Source organism: Canis aureus, chromosome 33 (assembly GCF_053574225.1).
Source record: "Canis aureus isolate CA01 chromosome 33, VMU_Caureus_v.1.0, whole genome shotgun sequence".
NCBI lineage: Eukaryota > Metazoa > Chordata > Mammalia > Carnivora > Canidae > Canis > Canis aureus.
The window spans coordinates 946,727-966,180 of record NC_135643.1 but is presented as its reverse complement, the minus strand read 5'-3'; the positions used below and the strand labels follow the sequence as shown (position 1 = coordinate 966,180).

Here is a 19,454-nt window from a genome sequence, read left to right as displayed (position 1 = left end):
CCAGAAGTGAAACTGTGGGATTATACGGTAGTTCTTTTTTTTTTTTTTTTTTTTAAGATTTTATTTATTCATGAGAGACGCACAGAGAGAGGCAGAGACACAGACAGAAGGAGAAGCAGGCTCCATGCAGGGAGCCCAATGTGGGACTCCCTGGTCTCCAGGATCAAGCCCTGGGCTGAAGGCGGCACTAAACCGCTGAGCCACCTGGGCTGCGGTAGTTCTATTTTTTCCATAGTGGTTTCTCCAATATATACTACCACCAACAGGGTACAAAGGTCCCCTTTTCCACATCCTTACGCTTGGTATTTTTCCCCTTGCAGGCCAACAACCCCTTTGTTCTTTTTTATAATAGCCATTCTAACAGGAGTGATGTAATAGCTTACTGTGGTTTTCACTTGCATTTCCCTGATTAGGGACTTTGAAGATCTTTTCACATCCCCATTAACCTTCTGTATGCCTTCTTTGGAAAAATGTCTATTCAGAGTCTCTGTTCATTTTTAAAATTGGTTTATTTTTTTTACTATTGAGTTATAGGAGTTCTTCACATATTTTGGATATTAACTCCTTCTCAGATATATGATTTACAAATATTTTTCTCCCATTCAGTAAGGCTGCCTTTTCATTTTGTTACTGGTTTCCTTTGCTTGCAGGAATTTTTTAGTTTGATATAATTCCAATTGTTTATTTTTGTTTTTGTTGCCTTTGTTTTTGGTGTCAAATCCAAAAATTACTGCCAAGATTGATGACAAGGAGCTTACTCCTTGTGTTTTCTTCCAGTTTTTAAAGTTTCATGTTTTAATTCAAATTTTTAATCCATTTTGAGCGAATTTTTGTGTATGACCTAAGAATGTGGTCCAGTTTCATTCTTTTGCATGTTGCTGTCCAGTTTTCCCAACACCATTTATTAAAGAGATTGTCCTTCCCCCATTGTATATTCTTGGTGCCTTCGTCTAAATTAAATTACCATATACATATTTATTTCTGGGATCTCTATTCTGTTCCACTGATCTGTGTGTCTGGTTTTTGGTTTTTACTGTTTTCTTAAAGATTTATTTATTCATTTCAGAGAGAGAGAGACAGCAAGCAAGAGCAGGGGGGGAGGATGAGAAGGAGAATAGAAGCAGACTCTGATGAGCAGGGGCTCGACATGAGGCTCAATTCCAGGATCCCAGGATCATGACCTGAGCCAGAGGCAGTCACTTAAATGACATTGAGCCACCAACAACGACTGAGGTGTCCCAGTTGTTTTTTAAGTAAGCTCCACATCCAGCATGGAGCCCAATGTGAGACTTGAACTCATGATCCTGAGATCAAGACCTGAGCTGAGATCAAGAGTTGGATGCTCAAGTGACTGAGCCATCTAGGTGCCCCCGTTGTCTGTTTTATTTTATGCCGATACCATACTAGTTTGATTACTATAGTTTTGTAATATGGTCTGAAAACAGGGAGCCTCATACTTTGTTGTTCTTTCTCAAGACTGCTTAGGCTATCTGGGGTCTTTTGTGGTTCTACCCAAATTTTAAAATTGCTTGTTCTATTTCTGTGAAAAATGTCATTGGAATTTTGATAAAGGTTGCCTTGAATCTATAGATTGCTATGGATAGTATGGACATTTCAACATTTGAATTCTTCCAATCCATGAGCATCCATCCCAGTCTGTACTGAGAAGTCATTCTCCTCCTTGGTTATATTCCTAGTATTCAACTCCTTTTTTTTTTTTAAGATTTTTATTCATTTATTCATGAGAGAGAGAGAGAGAGAGAGAGAGGGGCAGGGACACAGGCAGAGGGAGAAGCAGGCTCCATGCAAGGAGTCCAACATGGACTCCATCCCGGGTCTCCAGGATCACGCCCCGGGCCGAAGGCAGGCGCCAAACCGCTGAGCCACCCAGGGATCCCCTTATTCTACTCATTTTAATGCAACTGCATATGGGGATTATTTTCTTAATTTCTCCTTTTTTAAAAGATTTGAGAGAAAGAGAAAAAAAAATGTGAGTGGGGGAGGGGCTGAGGGAGAGAAGAGAGAATCGCAGACTCCCCACTGAGTGCAGAGCCTGATCGGATGCAGGGCTCCATCTCACAACCCTGACATCATGACAGAGCCAAAACTTAACCAACTGAGCCACCCAGGTGCCCCCTTAATTTTTCTTTGATAGTTTGTTATTGGTGTGTAGAAATGCAACATATTTTTCTCTATATTGACTTTGAAAGACATTTTTTTTTTTTTTTTTTAAAGAGCAAGACTGGGCAGGTGGAGGGGCAAAGGGAAGAGGAGAGAAATCCTAAAGCACACTCCTCTCTGAGCACAGAGCCCAACTCGGGGCTGGAACCCAGGATCCTAATATCATGACCTGAGCCAGAATCAAGAGTTGGATGCTTGACTGACTCAGCCACCAAGGCACCCCTCTGTATACTGAATCTATATTCTATAATTTTACTGAATTTACTAGTTTTAAGTTTTTAGGAGGAGTCTTTAAGGTTTGCTATATATAAAATATGTCATCTTCAGAGTGATAATCTTCCTTCTTTCTCTCCAATTTGGATGTCTTTTATATTTTTCTTGACTGTGTTTAAGACTTCAACATTATGTTGAATAAAAAGGACAAGAGTGGGCATCCTTGGGGGACTTGGGTGGCTCAGTCAGTTAAATGCCTGACCCTTGGTTTCAGCTCAGGTCATGATTTCAGGGTCCTGGGATCAAGCCCTACACTGAGCTCTGCACTTAGTGCGGAGTCTGCTTGTCTCCCTCTCCCTCTGCCCCCACACTGCTCATGCATGTTCTCTCTCACATAAATGAATAAATCTTTAAAAAAAAAAAAAAAGGAATGAGCATCCTTGTCTTATTTGCTGCTGTTGTTTTTTTCCCAACTGAGTGAAAGTAAAGCAGAGATTATTGAGAGCGCAAAGCTCCCAAGGATGGAGGGGATCCAAGAGGATTGCCCCTTGCTTTGTAAGGTTAGCTGTGGGCTGTTCATAAATGGCCTTCATTATGTTGAGGGATGTTCCCTCTATACTCACTGTATTGCAAGTTTTATTATGAATGGATATTGAATTTTGTCACGTCTTTTTTACATCTATTTAAATGATAATATGATTTTCCCCTTCATTTTGTTAATGTGTGTCACACTGATTGATTTATAAATGTTGAATCATCCTTACATCTCTGAGGTATGGTCTGTAGTTTTCTTTTCTCTGTAATTGTCTTTTCTTGTCTGGTTTTGATATCAGGCTGATGCTGGCCTCATAAAATGAGTTTGGAATGTTCTCTTTTATTTTTTGAAGAGTTTGAGAATTATTGATATTAATTCTTCTTCTTTTTTTTTTAAAGATTTATTTATTTATTCATTCAGAGGGAGCGAAGAGAGAGGCAGAGACACAGGCAGAGGGAGAAGCGGGCTCCATGCAGGAAGCCCGATGTGGGACTCGATCCTGGGTCTCCAGAATCACACTCCAGATTCTTTCAGAATCACATCCTTGCCTCCTTTAGCAGGAGGTGCTAAACCGCTGCGCCACTGGGGCTGCCCCAATATTAATTCTTCTTTGGTAGAATTCATCAGTGAAGTTATTTGGTCCTGGAATTTTGTTGGGAGGTTTTAAATCATTGCTTCAATCTCCTTACTAAGTAATCGATCTGTTCAGTTTTTTTTTTTCTCTTCCTGACTCAGTTTGGAAAGGATTTTGTTTTTCAAAGATTTTATTTATTTCTTCATGAGAGACAGAGAGAGAGAGGCAGAGACACAGGCAGAGGAAGAAACAGACTCCCTGTGGGAAGCCCCATGCAGGACTCAATCCCAGGACCCTGGATCACAATGCTCAACCACTGAGCTACCCAGGTCCCCCAGTTTGGAAAGGTTTTATATTTCTAGGAATTTATCCATTTTTCTAGGTGGTCCAATGTGTCAGTGTATAATTGTTCATAGTCTCTTATGATACTGTGTATTTCTGTAGTATTAGTTGTAATGACTCCTCTGTCATTCTGTATTTAAGTCCTCTTTTTTTTCTTGGTGAGTTTTAGCCAAAGATTTGGCAATTTTGTTTATAATTTCTAAGAACCAGCTCTTGGTTTCATTGATTTTTTTTAAGATTTTATTTATTCACGAGAGACAGAGAGAGAGAGGCAGAGACACAGGAAGAGAGAAGCAATCCCCCTGATGCGGGACTCCGATCGGAGCCAAAGGCAAATGCTCAACCACTGAGCCACCCAGGTGCCCTCACTGATCTTCTCTATTGTCTTTTTGTCTCTATGTCATTTATTCTGCTCAGATTTTTATTTCCTTCCTTCTACTAACTTTGGGCTTTATTTATTTTTTTTCTAGTCTCCTGAGGTATCAGGTTAGATTGTTTGAGATGTTTGTTTCTGAGGTAGGCATTTATTGCTATGTACTTCTTAGAACTCTTTTTGCTGTATCCTATAAGCTTTGATATGTTGCATTTTCCTTTGTCTCAGGTATTTTTTCTATTTCACTTTTTTAAAAATATTTATTTTTTTTTCAACTTATTTATGATAGTCACAGAGAGAGAGAGAGAGAGAGAGAGAGAGGCAGAGACACAGGCAGAGGGAGAAGCAGGCTCCATGCACCGGGAGCCCGATGTGGGATTCGATCCCAGGTCTCCAGGATCGCGCCCTGGGCCAAAGGCAGGCGCCAAACCGCTGTGCCACCCAGGGATCCCTCTATTTCACTTTTGAATTCATTGACCCACTCTGCCTGTTTAGTAGCATGCTGTTTAATCTCCACATATTTTTAAATTTTCAGTTTTCTTTTTGTAATTGATTTCCTGTTTCAAACCATTGGGTTTGGAAAAGAAGAGTGATAGAATTTCAATCTTCTTAGATTTGTTAAGACTTGATCTATTCTAGAGTATGTTTCATGTACACTGGAAAAGAATGTGTATTCTGTTGCTTTTGGATGGTACATTCTATATATACCTGTTATGTCTCTCTGGTCAAATGTGTCATTTAAGGTTAATGTTTCCCTAGGTTTTGCTGTCTGATCTATTGATGTAAGAAAGGAGGTGTTCAAAGTCCCCTACTATTATTGTGCTGCTAATTCTCTCTATAGGTGTGTTAAGTATTTAGGTGTTTCTACTTTGGGTGCATATAACAATGTTATATTGTCTTGTTAAACTGATCCCTTTATCATTATGTAATACCCTTTTTTTTGTCTCTTATTACAGCCTTTGTTTGAAAGTCCATTTTGTCTGATATAAGTATACCTACCCCAGCTCTCTTTTGGTTTCCATTTGCATGGAATATCTTTTTCTACCTCTTAATTTTCAGTCTCTGTGTGCCTTTATGTTTGTCAACATATAGATGGGTCTTGTTTTATCCATTTAGCCACCCTACATCTTCTGATTGGAGAATTTAGTCCATTTACATTCAAAAAATTATTGATAGGTGTAGACTTATTACTGCCATTTTGTTATTTGCTTTCTGGCTGTTTCATACTTCTTCTGTTCCTTTCTTCTTCTCTTGTTCTTTTCCACTGTGGTTTGATGACTTTCCTTAATGGTATGCTTAAGATGCCTTTCTCATTATCTCCTGTGCACCTACTACTGGTTTTTGCTTTGTGGTTATCATGAAGCCTACATATAAAAATTTATGTCTATTTTAAGTTGATGACAACTCAAGTTTGAATGCATTTTAGAGTCTACATTCTTACTCTCCAATGTCTTGTTTCTGATATTACATTATGCATCTTTTCATATCATGTGTATCCCTTAACTAATTATTGTAGTTATATATATTTTTTAATTTTTATTTATTTGTGATAGTCACAGAGAGAGAGAGAGAATGAGGCAGAGACACAGGCAGAGGGAGAAGCAGGCTCCATGCACCGGGAGCCCGACGTGGGATTCGATCCCGGGTCTCCAGGATCGCGCCCTGGGCCAAAGGCAGGCGCCAAACCGCTGCGCCACCCAGGGATCCCTGTAGTTATATTTTTATATTATTTTGTATATTTGGTTTTCAAACCTCATACTAGCTTTACGTTATTAACATAATCCCTTTAGTAAATATTTACCTTTACCACTGGGATATATTTTTTTCATATGTTTTCTTGTTACTGTTTAGATTTCTTTTCAACTTAACAAATCCCTTTAATATTTAAGACCAGTTTACTGGTGATGAACTCCTTTAGTTTTTGCTTGTCTGGAAAACTCTTTATCTCTCCTTCAATTCTGGTTGATAGCTTTGCTGGGCAGCGTGTTCTTGGCATTGTTTTTTCTCCCAGCACTTTGAATACATTGTGTCACTCCCTTCTGGCTTGCAAGGTTTCTGCTAAAAAATATGCTCATAGACTATTTGGGTTCCCTTGCATGGTAACAACTTTTTTCCTCTTGTTGATTTTAAGAGTCTCTCCTTCCCCTTAACTTTTGACATTTTTATTATAATTATTTAATTATAATAGGTCTAGGTTTGGGTCTCTTTGGTTTCATCTTATTTGGAATCCTCTGGACTTCCTGGATCTGCAAGTCTGCTTCTTTCCTCATTTAGGGAAGTTTTCAGTCATTATTCCTTCAAATTAATTTTCTGTACCTTTCTTCTCTTTCTGGGACCCTATAAACAACTTGAGGTTGTCCAGTAAGTTCCTTAATCTATCTTGATCTTTTAAAATTCTCTTTGTTGAAGTTCTGTGTTCATCCAAATTTTCCCAAGTTTGGTAAGCATTTTTAAGACCACTACTTTGAACTATTTACCAGGTAAATTACTTGCCTCCATTTCAGTAAGGTCTTTTTCCTGGGGTTTTATTTTTGCCTTTATTTGGAACATATTCTCCTGTTTCTTCATTTTGCTTGACTGTCTACATTGGTTTCTATGCCTTAGATCGAACAACTGTCTGTCTTGAAGGACTGGCCTTGCGAAGATAAAACTTATTGTTCAACACTGCTCTTGCTCTTGGTTGTCTCTCAAACCTTTGTAATTATACAAGCAACATATTTAATTTTTAATTGGTTCCTGTAATTGAGAGTATGCCAAGACTAATCAGTGTCCCTAAAAGTTAGGATCTGGATTTGGACTGGGTGAAAGGCAGATCCTCAAGCAAAAACCTTTAAGAAATGCAAATATATACAGTCCTGCGGGACCACAAGCATAAGTCCTACTAGCCCCTAGAGCCAGGTGATCGGGAAGTGTCTCCTGGGCATCAGTCACAAAACTGGGGCTCCAGAAAAGTGTCTGAGCTCCTGGGATCCCTGGGTGGCGCAGCGGTTTGGCGCCTGCCTTTGGCCCAGGGCGCGATCCTGGAGACCCGGGATCGAATCCCACATCAGGCTCCCGGTGCATGGAGCCTGCTTCTCCCTCTGCCTGTGTCTCTGCCTCTCTCTCTCTCTCTGTGTGACTATCATAAATAAATAAATAAATAAATAAATAAATAAATAAATAAATAAATAAATAAATAAACAACAACAACAAAAAAAAGTGTCTGAGCTCCTTTCTGGGAGGTAATAGTGAGCTGTGGTAAGGTGAGGAAGAGTGCAAACATGGCATTCCTTAACCTACATTCACTGAGAGCATCTGTATAACCTCTAAAGGTATGCAAAACCTAAAGTTTGCCCTTTAGGCTGAAGTTCCAGGACTAGCAAGTAGGTTTCTTTCATAAAAAGATGAGGAATGTATTTCAGTCTGGTCTATACAGTGTCCTGGGATTGGTACCTGCCAAGAATCCTGACTGTTACAGTCCCAAGAGACCCAGGAATGCCAGTGCTCCTAGCCACCAGAGCCAAGTGATTAGAGGGTATTCCCTGAGGTGACAGCTGCTGAAACCAGGTACCAGATATAAAAACTGGGGCACCAGACATGTATCAGAACTCCCCTCTGAGGGATGATGGCACTCTAGCGTGTGGCAGAGGGAGAGCATAAAAGATAGTGCCTATCTTCTGAAGTGTCAGGGGAGGTTTTATCCTTCAGATGTGTGTGTGATAGAAGCCTGCCCCTTAGGCTGCAACTATGACAATAAACTAACAAGCCTTTCTCACAGAAAGACTGAGTTCCTGGATCTATTGCCTCTTGCTGTGTTAGTTCTTGGGGCAGAAGCTGGGAGTGGTAGCTACAAGAATTCTGTTGGTTACAGTCCCATGGAACCTAGGAACTGCTACCACCAAACCCAGGCAATGTAGAGGTGTCCCCTGGCAGCAACCGCAAAAATCAGAGCACCAGAGAATGGTGTAAGCTCCTTTCTGGACGATACTGGCAAGCTGGACCAAGGCAGGAGAGCACAGAGAGGTGCTTTGTGCTGGTATTCTGGGGGAGGGGCCTGCTTTCTGCTCTCTGACTCTCAGGCACCCTTGCCCTAGTTCAGAAGTACACCTGCAGAGGGATCCCTGGGTGGCGCAGCGGTTTAGCGCCTGCCTTTGGCCCAGGGCGCAATCCAGGAGACCCGGGATCGAATCCCACGTCGGGCTCCCGGTGCATGGAGCCTGCTTCTCCCTCTGCCTATGTCTCTGATTCTCTCTCTCTCTCTGTGTGACTATCATAAATAAATTAAAAAATTAAAAAAAAAAAAACAGTACCTCTGTTTTGAGGCCCCCTTATGTGTGCCAAACCAGAAGCTCAGGCCAAAGCCCCTGGACAAACAGGTATCTTTCTCAGAAAGACTAGAGGTGCTATCTGCGCACTGTCTCAGGAGTCTTCACAATGTTCCAGGAACCATTTTATGTACTGGGGATAGATGAATGAACAAAATAAACATCTTGCCGTTGTTAAACTTACATTCCTGTGGCAGGAGGCAATCAAATAAAAATAATCAAATAATATGAGTATGTTAGAATATAGTAAGTACTACTATTTTCTGAAAAGTATTACAAAGGAAATTGGGAGTGTATATAGTTTGTAATTTAAATTGAATGATTAGAGAGTTAAGATGCCAGAGTCGTAGGACCTTATGCTTGCCTCTCCTCAAATACAGCTAGATAAATGTGAAATCGTTCAGAACACCAGGAAATCTATCTGAGGACTAAGAGAACAAACTGTACAACTAAAGAGAGAAAACGGCCACATTGTGGAAGGTAGGAGATACAGATATGTGATTTGGGGGAGAAAAGAACAGCCAGTGCTACAGAAGGGAAGGAGTCCTGATCAGGGAGAGAGGAGAGAAAGAGAGAATAGAGTACAGTGCATTACACAAGAAAAACACTTCCTAAAACCACTGATGTGGAAAACAAGAGGGGTTGGTTATTCCAAGTTTTCACACATGGCTGAGCTCAAAGACTAAAGGCGAAGCCTGGCAGGTACGGAGGTGCTCCTGTGAAGAAACAGGACGGAGGCCTGGAAAATACAGCATGGTCTGAAGATCCCCTGGGTCACATTAGGAGAGATGGTTCCCTCTTCTTGCAGTGCATTTTGGAAAGGTTCCACTGCCTCTGCTCGGAACAGAGCTGGTGGGTGCCTGCTGAGGGCTGCTAACGGAGACATCAGCTTTTTGCTACTCTTTGCCATGAACTCCAAGCCAGTCCTCATTGGTGCAACTGTCCTTCTGGGACAAACTGGCATCAGCCATAGCACTGTGACACCTACCCCCAGAGGATCATTGCTGAAATATAAGGTCCCTGAAATTTGGAATTTCGAAAACCCGCTGGAGGGCCTGAGATAAAACCCAGGAACACAGTGCCACTGGGTGGGTAGATGGCTTAGATACAGAGTGAAAGGAGGGCTCTGAGAGAAGCCTGGGACAAACAAGGGGGAGGTTATTCACTCTTCTGTGAGGGCTTCTTCAACAGCAGAGGGTGCAAACTCTCCTCTCTGAGGAGGAGGGAGTGGGCTGATGCCATTTCCTCCTGCCCAGCTGCACAGACAGACTTCACCGCCCCACAGCGGAGGTTTGCACCACTTACACCAAGCCTTGCCCCCTTGGGCTCTGCAGGGACTTTTTTTTTTTTTAATTTTTTAATTTATTTATGATAGTCACACACAGAGAGAGAGAGAGAGGCAGAGACATAGGCAGAGGGAGAAGCAGGCTCCATGCACCGGGAGCCCGACGTGGGACTCGATCCCGGGTCTCCAGGATCGCACCCTGGGCCAAAAGCAGGTGCCAAACCGCTGCGCCACCCAGGGATCCCTCTGCAGGTACTTCTGAACTAGGGCAAGGGTGCCTGAGAGTCAGAGAGCAGAAAGCGGGCCCCTCCCCCAGAATACCAGCACAAAACACCCACACACACCAAGTGTACTGACCATAGAGTACTGCAAAGCTTAAGTTTTAGGGGAAATAGGATTTAGTCTTTTTTTTTTTCCTTTTCTTCTAGTTTTATTATTTTTTTATTTTTGTATATTTTTTATTGGAGTTCGATTTGCCAACATATAGCATAACACCCAGTGCTCATCCCGTCAAGCACCCCCCTCAGTGCCCATCACCCAGTCACCCCAACCCCGCCCACCCCCCCTTTCCACCACCCCTTGTACGTTTCCCAGACTTCGGTGTCTCTCATGTTCTGTCACCCTTTCTGATATTTCCCACTCATTTTTTTCTCCTTTCCCCTTTATTCCCTTGCACTATTTTTTATATTCTCCAAATGAATGAGACCATATACATTTGTCCTTCTCCGAATGACTTATTTCACTCAGCATAATACTCTCCAGTACCATCTACGGTGAAGCAAATGCTGGGTATTTGTATACATATACCACAGCTTCTTTATCCATTCATCTTTTGATGGACACCGAGGCTCCTTCCACAGTTTGGCTATTATGGACATTGTTGCTATAAACATTGGGGTGCAGGTGTCCTGCCATTTCACTGCATGTTTCTTTGGGGTAAATCCCCAGCAGTGCAATTGCTGGTCCTAGAGTAGCTCTATTTTTAACTCTTTGAGGAACCTCTGCACTGTTTTCCAGAGTGGCTGTACCAGTTCACATTCCCAGCGACAGTGCAAGAGGGTTCCCCTTTCTCCACATCCTCTCCAACATTTGTTTCCTGTCTTGTTAATTTCCCCCATTCTCACTGTCGTGAGGTGATATCTCATTGTGGTTTTGATTTGTATTTCCCTGATGGCAAGGGATGCGGAGCATTATCTCATGTGCGTGTTGGCCATGTCTATGTCTTCCTCTCTGAAATTTCTGTTCATGTCTTTTGCCCATTTCATGATTGGCTTGTTTCTCTGCTATTGAGTTTAAGAAGTTTTTTAAACATTTTTTAAATTTATTTTTTATTGGTGTTCAATTTGCCAACATATAGTATAACACGAAGTGCTAATCCCATCAAGTGCCCCCTCAGTGCCCGTCACCCAGTCACCCCCACCCCCCGCCCACCTCCCTTTCTACCACCCCTTGTTCGTTTCCCAGTTAGGAGTCTCTCATGTTCTGTCTCCCTTTCTGATATTTCCCACTCATTTATCTCCTTTCCCCTTTATTCCCTTCACTGTTTTTTATATTCCCCAAATGAATGAGACCATATAATGTTTGTCCTTCTCCGATTGACTTATTATTTCACTCAGCATAATACTAAGAGTTCTTTATAGATCTTGGATACTAGCCCTTTGTCTGATAGGTCACTTGCAAATATCTTCTCCCATTCTGTAGGCTGTCTTTTAGTTTTGTTGACTTTTTTTTTTTTTTTTTTTTTGCTGTGCAGAAGCTTTTTATCTTAAGTCCCAATAGTTCATTTTTGCTTTTGTTTCCTTTGCCTTCCTAGATGTATCTTGCAAGAGGTTGCTGTAGCCAAGTTCAAAAAGGGTGTTGCCTGTGTTCTCCTCTAGGATTTTGAAGGATTCTTGTCTCACATTTAGATCTTTCCACCACCCATTTATCTAAAACCCATTTTAGATAAACCCATTTTGAGTTTATCTTTGTGTATGGTGTAAGAGAATGGTCTAGTTTCATTCTTCTGCACGTGGCTGTCCAATTTTCCCAGCACCATTTATTGAAGAGACTATCCTTTTTCCAGTGGATAATCTTTCCTGCTTTGTCAAATATTAGTTGACCATAGAATTGAGGGGCCATTTCTGGGTTCTCTATTCTGTTCCATTGATCTATAATGTCTGTTTTTGTGTCAGTACTACACTGTCTTGATGATCACAGCTTTGTAGTACAACTTGAAATCCGGCATTGTGAGGCCTCTGGCTCTAGTTTTCTTTTTCAATATTCCTCTGGCTATTCGGGGTCTTTTCTGATTCCATACAAATCTTAAGATGAGTTGTTCCAACTCTCTGAAGAAAGTCCATGGTATTTTGATAGAGATTGCATTAAATGTGTAAATTGCCCCGGGTAGCATTGACATTCTTCCAATCCATGAGCATGGAATATTTTTCCATCTCTTTGTGTCTTCCTCAATTTCTTTCAGAAGTGTTCTGTAGTTTTTAGGGTATAGATCCTTTACCTCTTTGGTTAGGTTTATTCTTAGGTATCTTATGCTTTGGGGTGCAACTGTAAATGGGATTGACTCCTTAATTTCTCTTTCTTCAGTCTCATTGTTAGTATATACAAATGCCACTGATTTCTGGGCATTGGTTGTGTATCCTGCCATACTGCCGAATTGCTGTGTGAGTTCTAGTAATCTTGAGGTGGTGTCTTTTGGTTTTCTTTTCTTTTTTTTTTTATTATAGTCACAGAGAGAGAGAGAGAGAGAGAGGCAGAGACATAGGCAGAGGGAGAAGCAGGCTCCATGCACCGGGAGCACGATGTGGGACTCGCTCCCGGGTCTCCAGGATCGCGCCCTGGGCCAAAGGCAGGCGCCAAACCGCTGTGCCACCCAGGGATCCCCTCTTTTCGGTTTTCTATGTACAGTATCACGTCATCTGCAAGGAGGGAGAGTTTGACTTCTTCTTTGCCAATTTGAATGCCTTTTCTTTCTTTTTGTTGTCTGATTTCTGGAGCTAGGACTTCCAGTACTATGTTGAATAGCTGTGGTGAGAGTGGACATCCCTGTCGTGTTCCTGACCTTAGGGGAAAGGCTCCCAGTGTTCCCCATTGAGAATGATACTTGCTGTGGGCTTTTTGTAGATGGCTTTTAAGATGCTGAGGAATGTTCCTTCTATCCCTCCACTCTGAAGAGTTTTGATCAGGAATGGATGCTATATATTGTCAAATGTTTTCTCTGCATCTATTGAGAGGATCATGTGGTTCTTGTTTTTTCTCTTGTTGATATGATCTATCATGTTGATTGTTTTACAAGTGTTGAACCAGCCTTGCGTCCCGGGGATAAATCCCACTTGGTCATGGTGAATAATCTTAATGTACTGTTGGATACTATTGGCTACTATCTTGGTGAGAATTTTTGCATCTGTGTTCATCAGGGATATTGGTCTATAATTATCCTTTTTGGTGGGGTCTTTGGTTTCAGAATTAGGATGATGCTGGCCTCATAAAATGGTTTGGAAGTATTCCATCCCTTTCTATCTTTCAGAACAGCTTTAGTAGAATAGGTATTGTTTCTTCTTTAGATGTTTGATAGAATTCCCCTGGGAAGCCATCTGGCCCTGGACTCTTGTGTCTTGGGAGGTTTTTGATGACTGCTTCAATTTCCTCCCTGGTTATTGGCCTGTTCAGGTTTTCTATTTCTTCCTGTTCCAGTTTTGGTAGTTTGTGGCTTTCCAGGAATGCGTCCATTTCTTCTAGATTGCTTAATTTATTGGTGTATAGCTGTTCATAATATGTTTTTAAAATCGTTTGTATTTCCTTGGTGTTGGTAGTGATCTCTCCTTTCTCTTTTTTTTTTTAAAGCTTTATTTTTTTTATATTTTTTTTAATTTTTTTTATTTATTTATGATAGTCACAGAGAGAGAGAGAGAGAGGCAGAGACACAGGCAGAGGGAGAAGCAGGCTCCATGCACCGGGAGCCCGACGTGGGATTCGATCCCGGGTCTCCAGGATCGCGCCCTGGGCCAAAGGCAGGCGCCAAACCGCTGCGCCACCCAGGGATCCCTGATCTCTCCTTTCTCATTCATGATTTTATTAATTTGAGTCTTCTCTCTCTTCTTTCTAATAAGGCTGCCTAATGGTTTATCTATCTTATTAATTCTTTCAAAGAACCAACTCCTGGTTCTGTTGATCTGTTCCACAGTTCTTCTGGTCTCGATTTCGTTGAGTTCTGCTCGAATCTTTATTAACTCCCTTCTTCTCTTGGGTGTAGGATCTATTTGCTGTTTTTTCTCTAGCTCCTTTATGTGTAAGGTTAGCTTTTGTATTTGAGTTCTTTCCAGTTTTTGAATGGATGCTTGTATTGCGATGTATTTCCCCCTTAGGACTGCTTTTGCTGCATCCCAAAGATTTTGAATGGTTGTATCTTCATTCTCATTAGTTTCCATGAATCTTTTTAATTCTTCCTTAATTTCCTGGTTGACCCTTTCATCTTTTAGCAGGATGGTCCTTAACCTCCTCGTGTTTGAGGTCCTTCCAAACTTCTTGTTGTGATTTAGTTCTAATTTCAAGGCATTATGGTCTGAGAATATGCAGGGGACGATCCCAATCTTTTGGTATCGGTTCAGACCCGATTTGTGACCCAATATGTGGTCTATTCTGGAGAAAGTTCCATGTGCACTTGAGAAGAATGTGTATTCAGTTGAGTTTGGATGCAAAGCTCTGTAGATATCTGTGAAATCCATCTGGTCCAGTGTATCATTTAAAGCTCTCGTTTCTTTGGAGATGTTGTGCTTAGAAGACCTATCGAGGGTAGAAAGAGCTAGATTGAAGTCACCAAGTATAAGTATATTATTATCTAAGTATTTCTTCACTTTGGTTAATAATTGATTTATATATTTGGCAGCTCCCACATTTGGGGCATATATATTGAGGATTGTTAAGTCCTCTTGTTGGATAGATCCTTTAAGTATGAGATAGTGTCCCTCTTCATCTCTCACTACAGTCTTCGGGGTAAATTTTAGTTTATCTGATATAAGGATGGCTACCCCTGCTTTCTTTTGAGGACCATTCGAATGGTAAATGGTTCTCCAACCTTTTATTTTCAGGCTGTAGGTGTCCTTCTGTCTAAAATGAGTCTCTTGTAGACAGCAAATAGATGGGTCCTGCTTTTTTATCCAGTCTGAAACCCTTTGCCTTTTGATGGGGTCATTAAGCCCGTTCACATTCAGAGTTACTATTGAGAGATATGAGTTTAGTATCATCATGATATCTATTCAGTCCTTGTTTTTGTGGATTGTTGCACTGAACTTCTTCTTAAAGGGGAATTTTAAGAGTCCCCCTTAAAATTTCTTGCAGAGCTGGTTTGGAGGTCACATATTCTTTTAGTTGCTGCCTGTCTTGGAAGCTCTTTATCTCTCCTTCCATTTTGAATGAGAGCCTTGCTGGATAAAGTATTCTTGGTTGCATGTTCTTCTCATTTAGGACCCTGAATATATCCTGCCAACCCTTTCTGGCCTGCCAGGTCTCTGTGGAGAGGTCTGCTGTAGCCCTAATACTCTTCCCCATAAAAGTCAGGGATTTCCTGTCTCTTGCTGCTTTAAGGATCTTCTCTTTATCTTTGGAATTTGCAAGCTTCACTATTAAATGTCGAGGTGTTGAACGGTTTTTATTGATTTTAGGGGGGGATCTCTCTATTTCCTGGATCTGAATGCCTGTTTCCCTTCCCAGATTAGGAAAGTTTTCCGCTAGAATTTGTTCAAATACATATTCTGGCCCTCTGGCCCTTTCGGCACCCTTGGGAACACCAATTAAACGTAGGTTTTTCTTCCTTAGGCTGTCTAAGTTTATTTTATTAAACTAAGTTTATTTTTAAACTTAATTTTTATTAAATTATAATTTTTATTAAATTTAGTTTATTTCCCTTAATCTATCTTCATGGTCTTTTAATTGTCTCTTTTTTCCTCAGTTTCCCTCTTTGCTATCAACTTGTCTTCTATGTCACTCACTCGTTCTTCCACCTCGTTAACCCTCGTCGTTAGGACTTCTAGTTTGGATTGCATCTCATTCAATTGATTTTTAATTTCTGCCTGATTAGCTCTAAATTCTGCAGTCATGAAGTCTGAGTCCTTTATGCTTTTTTCTAGAGCCACCAGTAGCTGTATAATAGTGCTTCTGAATTGGCTTTCTGACATTGAATTGTAATCCAGATTTTGTAACTCTGTGGGAGAGAGGACTGTTTCTGGTTCTTTCTTTTGAGGTGAGGTTTTCCTTCTAGTCATTTTGCTCAGTGCAGAGTGGCCAAAAGCAAGTTGTATTGGGAAAAGGAGAAAAAGAGAGGAGAGAAAGAAGGAAAGAAAAGAGAAAGAGAAAAAAAAGGAAGAAAAAAAAACGAAAAAAAAAAAGAAAAAGAGAAAGAAAAAGAAAGAAAAGAGAAAAAAGGGGGTGGGGGAAGGAAACAAATCAAAAAGTAAAACAAAACAAAACAAAACAAGATCCACGGGGGAGTATCTCTGATTCTGTGTACTTTAAGTTCCTTGACTTCCCCTGGAACTTGTCTGTCTAGCTGGTCTTCTGGGGGAGGGGCCTGTTGTGCTGATTTTCAGGTGTTAGCACTTGGGGGAGCTGCTGTGCCCCTGCCTGGTGCAGGGCTCAGTGGGGGTTGTTTACCCCGTGAGGCCCCAGGAGCAACAGCCCTAGTGGCGGGGCCAGCTCTGCAGCCCTGGATTCAGCTCCGGCAGGAACTCCGGAGGTCTCCGTCTGCAGGGCCTGGAGGCTCCGGGGCGGGGCCGCTGATCTGCTCAGCTCGGGGCAAGAGCGTCCTTGCGGTCCTGGGCCCTCCGCGCCTCTGCCTGTTCCGGGGTAGGCCGGATCCTGGGCTGTGTCCCGGCGCCCTGTGCTCCGGGGCCTGCGCTGTTGGATTCGCGCTCTCGGGCCGCGCAGCCCCCTCCGCGGAGCCGCCGCCTGAGCCCCTCCGAGCTGCTCCGAGTCCCGCCGGGTCCCGCCGTGCGCGCTGCAGCCTTTAGGGAGCTCGGCGCACTCTCCTGGGCGCGCAGTTGCTCTGTTACTGTCCCAGGGAACCCGAGGCCATCCTCGCCTTTCTGGGTCCTGCTCCAAGTCCCTGCGAGCCCCTTTCCTCCTGGGAAGGTTGGTGCAGCGCCTGCTTCTCCGGGGACGGGGCTCTCCTGTCCTGGGGACACTCGCCCTGACCTCAGCCCGGCTCCTCGCGGGGCCCCTCCCCCTTGGAGGCCTTTGTTTCTTTATTTCTTTTTTCCCCGTCTTCTTACCTTGATAGAAGCACAAACTCTTCTCACTGTAGCATTCCAGGTGTTTTCTCTTTAATTCTCAGGCCGAATTCATAGATTTTCAGGATAATTTGAAGGTTTTCTAGGCAATTTGGTGGAGACAGGTGATTTGGAGACCCTACTCTTCTGCCATCTTGCCTCTCCTCCCCCGTCTTGGGAGGTTTTTGATGACTGTTTCAATTTCCTCCTTGGTTATTGGCCTGTTCAGGTTTTCTATTTCTTCCTGTTCCAGTTTTGGTAGTTTGTGGTTTTCCAGAAATGCATCCATTTCTTCTAGATTGTTCTAATTTATTGGTGTATAGCTGCTCATAATGTTTTTAAAATCGTTTGTATTTCCTTGGTATTGGTTATGATCTTTTCTTTCTCATTCGTGATTTTATTGAGTCTTTTTTCTTTTTAATAAGACTGGCTAGGGGTTCATCTATCTTATTAATTCTTTCAAAGAACCAGCTCCTGGTTTTGTTGATCTATTCTACAGTCCTTCTGGTCTGTATTTCATTTAGTTTTGCTCAAATCTTTATTAACTCTCTCCTTCTACTTGGTGTAGGTTTTATTTGCTGTTCTTTTTCCAGTTCCTTTAGGTGCAAGGTTAGCTTGTGTATTTGAGTTTTTTCCAATTTTCTGAGGGAGACTTATATTGTGATGTATTTCCCTCTTAGGACTGCTTTTGCTGTATCCCGAAGATTTTGAACGTTTGTATCTTCATTCTCGTTAGTTTCCATGAATCTTTTTAATTCTTCTCTAATGTCCTGGTTGACCCTTTCATCTTTTAGCAGGATGCTCTTTAACCTCCACATGTTTGAGTGTCTTCCAAATTTCTTGTGATTGAGTTCAAGTTTCAAAGCATTATGGTCTGAAAATATGCAGTGGACAATCCCAAACTCTTGGTATCAGTTGAGACCTGATTTGTGACCCAGTATGTGGTCTATTCTGGAGAAAGTTCCATGTGCACTTGAGAAGAATGTGTATTCAGTGGCATTTGGATGTAAAGTTCTGTAAATATCTGTGAAATCCATCTGGTCCAGTGTATCATTTAAAGGTCTTGTTTCTTTGGAGATGTTGTGCTTAGAAGATCCGTCATTTACAGAAAGTGCCGTGTTGAAGTCTCCCAGTATTAGTGTATTATCATCTAAGTATGTCTTTACTTTGGTTATTAATTGATTGATATACTTGGCAGCTCCCACATTAGGGGCATAAATATTCATTATTGTTAGGTCCTCTTGTTGGATAGATCCTTTAAGTATGATGTAGTGTCCCTCTTCGTCTCTTACTACAGTCTTTGGGATAAACTTTAATTTATCTGATATGAGGACTGCTATCCCTGCTTTCTTTTGAGGACCATTTGAATGGTAAACGGTTCTCCAACCTTTCATTTTCAGGCCATAGGTGTCCTTAGGTCTAAGCCCAGGGGCAGCCTGGGTGGCTCAGCGGTTTAGCGCCACCTTTAGCTCAGGGCCTGATCCTGGAAACCCGGGATCAAGTCCCACGTTGGGCTCCCTGCATGGGGCCTGCTGCTCCCTCTGCCTGAGTCTCTGCCTCTGTCTCTCTCATGAATAAATAAATGAAACCTTAAAAAAAAGAGAAAGAAATATATGGGTCTTGCTTTTTTATCCAGTCTGAAACCCTGTGTTTTTTGATGGGATCATTAAGCCCATTCACGTTCAGAGTTACTATGAAAGATATGAATGTAGTGTCATCATAATACCTATTCAGTCCCTTTTTTTGTGGATTATTTCTTTGGACTTCCTCTTTCTTTTAAGAATCCCCCTTAATATTTCTTGAAGAGCTGGTTTGGTGGTCACATATTCTTTTAGTTTCTGCCTATCTTGGAAGCTCTTGATCTCTCCTTCTATTCTGAATGAGAGCCTTGCTGGATAAAGTATTCTTGGCTGTATGTTCTTCTCATCTAGGACTCTGAAATATATCCTGCCAGTCCTTTCTGGCCTGCTAGGTCTCTGTGGAGTGGTCTGCTGTTAATCTAATATTTCTCCCCATATAAATTAGGGATCTCTTGTCTCTTGCTGTTTTAATAAGGATTTTCTATTTATTTTGGAATTTGCAGGTTTCAATATTAAATGTCGAGGTGTTAAACTAGACCACTCTCTTTCACCATACACAAAGATAAACTCAAAATGGATGAAAGATCTAAATGTGAGAAAAGATTCCATCAAAATCCTAGAGGAGAACACAGGCAACACCCTTTTTGAACTTGGCCACAGTAACTCCTTGCAAGATACATCCATGAAGGCAAAAGAAACAAAAGCAAAAATGAACTATTGGGACTTCATCAAGATAAGAAGCTTTTGCACAGCAAAGGATACAGTCAACAAAACCAAAAGACAACCTACAGAATGGGAGAAGATATTT

General features: G+C 41.7%; 1 protein-coding gene across 12 annotated transcripts in view; it reads right to left on the bottom strand.

The window, feature by feature from the left end:
• Positions 1-19,454, bottom strand: part of ART3 (ADP-ribosyltransferase 3 (inactive)) — a 207,122-nt gene that overhangs the window by 30,290 nt on the left and 157,378 nt on the right. Inside the window, exon 1 of one of the 12 annotated variants that reach the window (XM_077882544.1) lies at positions 8,508-8,531. The exons of the other annotated variants lie outside the window; for them this stretch is intronic. The gene's annotated coding sequence lies outside the window, so the exon portion shown is untranslated. Of the gene's footprint in view, positions 1-8,507; positions 8,532-19,454 lie in introns of those variants that run through there. 12 annotated transcript variants of the gene reach the window in all.